The 6,000-nt window shown below is 48.2% G+C and overlaps 1 protein-coding gene across 3 annotated transcripts in view; it reads left to right on the top strand.

Annotated features, from left to right (window-relative positions):
- The first annotated feature begins 854 nt into the window (after positions 1 to 854).
- The window catches only part of TEX2 (testis expressed 2), a 100,592-nt gene continuing 95,446 nt past the window's right edge, over positions 855 to 6,000 (top strand). The window contains exon 1 of one of the 3 annotated variants that reach the window (XM_053375301.1): positions 855 to 961. The gene's annotated coding sequence lies outside the window, so the exon portion shown is untranslated. Of the gene's footprint in view, positions 962 to 1,047; positions 1,142 to 1,536; positions 1,759 to 6,000 lie in introns of those variants that run through there. The other 2 variants (XM_053375302.1, XM_053375303.1) reach the window with 2 other exon arrangements.

The raw sequence follows: 6,000 nt of genomic DNA, 5'->3' as shown, positions 1-6,000 counted from the left end.
TGGCAATCCTGGAATGCCAGTAAGGCAAGTTTATACCATTGCCTATACTGTAGATGCCACACAACTGTCAATGGTGGGCATGCAGGCTACTCTAGGGTTACCATATTTCAAACGGTATAGATCCGAACAAAAAAGTTGATGGGCTTTTTGGGGGCAAAGTTGTTGAACCCGCTTTTCCGACTGGACTTAACTGTCAGGGGTCCTTTACCTTTGCTATTTTAATTGGAGAAATGTCGGAGGGGATGGAGTTGTGCGACCCCTCAGCCAAGGAGATAAGTAACCATACCTTTAGTAGACATCTGAAGGCAGCCCTGCAGATGGAAGTTTGGGTTTTTTAATGTATAATGTTTTATTATGTTTTTATATATGCTGGAAGCTGCCCAGAGTGGTCGGGATATAAATAATAAAATGATGATGATGCAATAGGACGCCCCTGTTTTGACCAGAGAAATATTATTATTATTAGTAATAATAATAATAGTGTTGGGAGGGCACGCTATTTTGTGCCTGGAGTTTCCCAGCACTGAGGACGCCCTCTGCACCTGCTTCCAACGCCTTCTTCTTTTCTTTTTTACCCCTAATCTCAGCCTTTCCTGCTGGATCTTCGGGCGCCCGGGCGGCACCGAAGCCCTAGCCATTGACAGCACCCCCGTCGGCTGCGAGAGTGCAGCCGGTTTTGCCCCCTTCTCTTCCTGGCCTTGTGTGCCTTTAACCGGGAAGCCGGCCTCCCCGGCAGACCCAGCCCATCGCCGGGCGGGGCTGCCCCGGCCGCCCGCCCGCCCGCCTTCGCCGCTCCTCTCTTCCCATAGCGCGGCCGCCTGACTTGGGCTGGCAGCGGCGAGCCGAACCGGCGCGGGGAAGAAGGGAGGGAGCCGTAGCCGCCCGCCTGCCGGCCCGCCCGCCCGCCTGCCTCCTCCGGGCAGTGTTGTGCCATGCGATGCCACGAGCTGCCGCAGATCAGGTAAACGGGACGGAGCCGGAGCCGCCTTCCTGCTACCGTAGGGCAGCTCAAGGGGCATCTGCAGCAGCAGTAGCAGCCGAGGAGCCCGGTCAGAGAAGCGCTCCTGCAGCAGCCCGCCTGCTCGCCTCGCTCTCTCTCCGCTCTGCGGCCGATGGCAGCGCGAGGGCTCCGGCCTCCGAGGTAGCAGAGCCGGCCTGGGCCTACGGCTTGCCGCCGGGGTACGAGGGAAGCGAGGGCGCCGCGCGTCCCCGGGGATTGCACGTGGCGGCGCCGCCGCGGGTTGGCGAGCCCACCGAGGCTGCCCGGTGGGAGCAGAGGCGGGGGGCTGCTTAGGGGATGCAATGGCCGTCGGTGGGGTGGGGTGGGGTGAAAGCGACTTCGAGACGAGCCTGGGCTCCGGCACCTGTTTTGTCAGGCTGGGGGGACGGAGAGGGCGCCTCTGAGCCTAGCAAGAGTGCGGCGGTGCTCCCTCGCCGCGACGGGAGAGTTCCGGGCTGCACCTCGGAAGGAGGTGTTGAACCTTTCACTTTGGCCTGCGGGGGCGGCTTGTTTGTTGACGTTCCCGTGGCGGAGGGGTGGCCTTTAGCTTCTTCTTTTTTCCACTTTCCCCGCCCCTCCCACGCACCCCGGGGAAAGTGTGTGAGGCGCTGCTGGAATTGGGGACTGCGAGGCTTAACTGGGACCGTGGCTCACTTCTCCTGTAACTTTTCTTCCGTCGGTCCTGAGATATTTGGAGCGCCTGAGGAAGAAGCAGCCTGGTGTTTCTGAAGACCACGAGTCAGGTGTTGGGGAAGGAAGTAAGGTAGGGCCCGAGGGTATGACCTTCTCAGAAAGGTTGGAGCTGTTCTCCATTCCGCCTCCCCCCTTAGCAGTCGCTGCAAAGAGGGGGGTTTGTCAACCTCTGTTTGCGCCGTCGGTTCTGGTAGGGAGGGGTGCCTTAGAAAGATGTCTTAAAGACGCCCCTTTAAACAAAACAACTGCGAAGCGCGGAGTAGAAGGGGACTTTGGATAGCTGAGTTTCTGGAGAGTGCCCTCATGGGGTTAGTAGGGAATTTGATCCGGCAACAAGTCTCCTTCGAAACTCCCATTGTTCTAGGCGCATTTTGCAACCCAGAATTTCCTCAGCACCAGCCGCTTCTGAGTTCTGTCTGGGCAAAGTATTGTGCCTGAGATTTCAGATTCAAACTGCAGAGTGGAAGGAAAGGAGGACCTTTTTCTGCCTCCCCACTTCCAGCTACTCTCTGAAGACTGGAGAAGAGACCCTCTTAAGGAGGGTGGGCAGGGGAAGGACTAGACCATGTGGGAAATGAACATAAGATTTTAGCTGCAGTTCATTTATTTTCAGCTTTGTATTCTTGCTCTAAAACAGCACACCTAGACATTCCATTGTTGGGCCCGTAACCTCGGTTTAAGGTGCCCTTTAGCTCTTAGCTATAATATTTCCGTTTCTAACACTGCCTCACAGTGATGGGGCAGATTTTGGATGGATATAGCAAAGAAGCAAAGCTTCCTCTGATGTTCCATGTGGATAGATAGACTCCAAAAGTCACAACTTCTTGGGGGTGTCAGCAAGCTGCAACCTTGCTGTATTGACAAGTGGGTTTAATGGGAGGGCTTTGATTTATTTCTCTTTTGGGTGAAGTTTATAGGCCTGCTGTGTTCAGCTACAGGAATGGCAGAAGAACACCTGATATTCTCTCTCCCTCTCCCTCTCTCCTTTTGCTGTGTGTTGGATTGGTCTATTTTGGTGTGTCTGCTTACTACATACATCTGAGTTCAGGCAGTGAGCAATGTCTGAGCACCAGCCCAGGAAGGGAGGGGGGACTGGCCCAGGCTCATCACAAATATGGATGCTGTCGTGTTCAGTTGTTCTAGCTGAATTGGATTTTGATCTGCTTAGATTGTATAGCTTGTGGAGCCCTTTCTGATTTGCTCCGGTACAAAGATTAAGATATGGCCTTCTAAAGCTTTAAGGCCACAGAAGTAGGAGGGACGTTTTTCAGGCAGTCCTGCCCTCTGCACAGCTATCTCCGTGTTTCCTAAAACACTTCAAATTGATAACGTGAAGTAAAATAAATATATCAAATTTGCAGTCACTTTCGTAAAACTTCAGTTTTTAGTTACCAAAACTTTTAAGTCCCCCCCGCCCCCCGGTTAAAGAGTGGCTTTTAAAGTTCCATGAGATAAGCAGAATACCAATTAACTTTTAATGTCATCAACAAATATGTATACTGTACCAGATAAATCATTTCAACCCATTTCTGGTGGCACCACCTCACAAAAGTGCCACTTGTAACTTTTGATTTTAAAGATGCAGAAAGGCATTTTATGTCAAATCCTTGCTGACACATGGATACTATTACCTATTGCCTTATAATACTTCAAAGTTTTTTTAATAATAAATCAAACCAAGTCCCTCTTGCAACCATGACATCAGTAAAGCTATATATTCCATGTGTTCTTGAATGGTTCCCCAAATACTGTCACTTTGCCTTGCTTTCCACTTGTAGGGCTACTTTCCACAAGAGATGCTTTGGTCAGTTTTAGAATGTCCCATTTGTATAGTTAATCTATTTTTTCACTTGTTCTAATCTTAACATTTGTGCATACTTCTAGCTCATTATTATACGGAGTTGGATTGCTTAAGCCTTAAGGCCACTGATTTGAATGGGCCTAACCGTGTCTAACTCTGCATAGCACTGAGCTGTTAGAAATGCCACATACTATTTTCTAGGAGCCACAGACATGCCCTGTCTTGGAGGACAATCTGTTACCATTTCGTGTTTTCAGGTTGCATGTTTAACTTTTGTAGGAATAGGCTAACATTTATTCACAAGATTATTCAAACTTGGTAGCCACATTTCCGGGGGTTACCACATGAAGTAAAAATGGCTAAGTGTTTGACTCACTGAATTACAGTAACTGTGTTCACAAAACAGAGCTGTCTTGCATGCAGAAAACCCTAGGCTAAGTCCCCAGCATTTTCAGGTAGGGAGAGACTATGAGAGGCAGTGTAGATGATAGCTGAGCTAGTTGGATCAATGTCTGGCCTGTTATAAGACGGCAGCTTGTGTTCTTTTTAAAGTTTGAAATGATGATGCCATTTTGTTCATGATCTTTGTGTGTGTGTGTGTGTGTGTGTGAGAGAGAGAGAGAGAGAGAGAGAGAGAAAGTGCTTCCTGTTCTAAATGGAAGGGAGGGGGAAAATGCTGCTAAGTGGCTTCCTAAGATTATGGAAAGAGAAATAGGGAGTTTTAGTTAGAATCGTTCTGGAAGAACTAAGGAAAGGACCAGAAATGATGCAGCAAACTTGGTTGTCGATTGCTGGGCATGTGAAGCACTGAAGAGAGATATCAAGGGCTGTAGATGAATAAAAATTCACCAATAATTTGAAATGAGAATGAGCAAAAAGATAGGGTTCCTCAAGGCCACTCGCCATCCCTTTTCATTCTGTACTAGATGAGTTTGCCTTTTATCAAATTACTGTGGTTTTGCTTTCAGTCACAGGTACCTGACCTGTATTGTCCACGGCACTTGTCTACGTTGAATTCATTTTGGCCATGGCATATTAACTGTGTTATGTAATACGGAATTTGAGAATGTTCCCAAGAAAACGTTAAAGATAGCTTTCCCTTCTAACAATGAGCTATAGATTGTAAGCCGGTTATATCACCCTTGAGAGGAGGCGTTCCATCTTCATTCAGAATTCTAAAAAAAGGCTGAAGTTGCGCAAGTGAAGACTAAAACTCTTTTTTATCAATACAGCATATAAAAAGTTGACATTCCTAATAGAAATGGGCTGAAAAAGAGGAAGAGGTAAAGTTGCCTTGTCTTTGCAAAGGGTTACTGAGCGGTGAAGACATTTACTGGAAAGTCCTATACCACGTGATTTTTGTGGATTGTCGTGCTGTTTATTAGGGTAGAAATTTCCTTGCTTGGCTGTGTTAACTTGCTGTAAAATAGCACATGGTGGATAGAAATATAACAAGGTCGTCTGTGTTCCTTGATCTATGCACATTTTCAATGTAATCTCACATATATCACTGAAGACTGAGTTCTGTCTAGGCACATATCAATTGTCCCCAATTTGATCTTTGGCTCAAAACTTTAATAAGTGAGGCATCGCAACACACAGGAGACCAGCCAGCAACTCTGGATTTTATCGTACTTACTGGGCATGATCCTGATTCAAGTTGCAGTGCAATCCTAAGGATGATTTATTGGAAATGTGCTTAGTACAGTGAGGTCTTGCTCCTTGGTGGAGATGCAGCCATGGTGAAAATTGCCAGGAGAAAGCTGGCCACGGGTATAAATTTGTGTAAGACTGGGGATCTGTCACGGATAAAAGTGCTGGTGTGTTTTATTACAAAGAGCGTAGTAGAAGAAGTTCATTATTGCGACGTTGACTAATGCAGCCTTGCAAGCCCCTTTCAGAACTAGCCCACATTGTAGTCCCATATTAAGGTACAGTAGGTAATTTGTGCGCCATCAGTGACTTCAAAATAAAAACGCACTGTTCATACTTTTCAGAAGTTTTTGCTCCTGCTTGCCTTGATACATAGCTGTCAAGCGTCCCTTATTTGGCGGGAAAGTCCCTTATCCCAGCCCCGTGTCCCACTGCTGTCCCTTATTGATGATGTCCCTTAAATTTCCCGGGTTTCAAAGGAAGCAGCTTCTCTCCCTCCCTCCTCACCGGCCAGGGAGGAGGGAGGCTCCAACTGTGTTGCTTGGCTGTGTTGCTCACCCAATAAAGAGTCTAAGAACTTGGGGGGTGGAGCTTGCATGCCTTGTGCCAATCAAATTGGCCGCGTTGCCTGGGGATTCGCCTTTGCTCAGCGCTTCCCAGCGGAGAGGTGACGGTGGTTTTCCTTGCTGCATCCCCTTTGCCGGGTTGCTGCGCTGTGGGAACCACACTTGAGGATTCGTTTGGTTGCTGGTTGACTAAAATCCCTTATTGAGGCTGCTGGTCCCTTATTTTCAAATCTGTAAGTTGACAGCTATGCCTTGATACAGTTCTTCCTTGCCAAAGCAGGCAGCTG

The sequence above is a fragment of the Podarcis raffonei genome, chromosome 2 (genome assembly GCF_027172205.1).
Source record: "Podarcis raffonei isolate rPodRaf1 chromosome 2, rPodRaf1.pri, whole genome shotgun sequence".
NCBI lineage: Eukaryota > Metazoa > Chordata > Lepidosauria > Squamata > Lacertidae > Podarcis > Podarcis raffonei.
The sequence above is the reverse complement of the archived record's forward strand: the minus strand, read 5'-3'. Positions and strand labels throughout refer to the sequence as shown.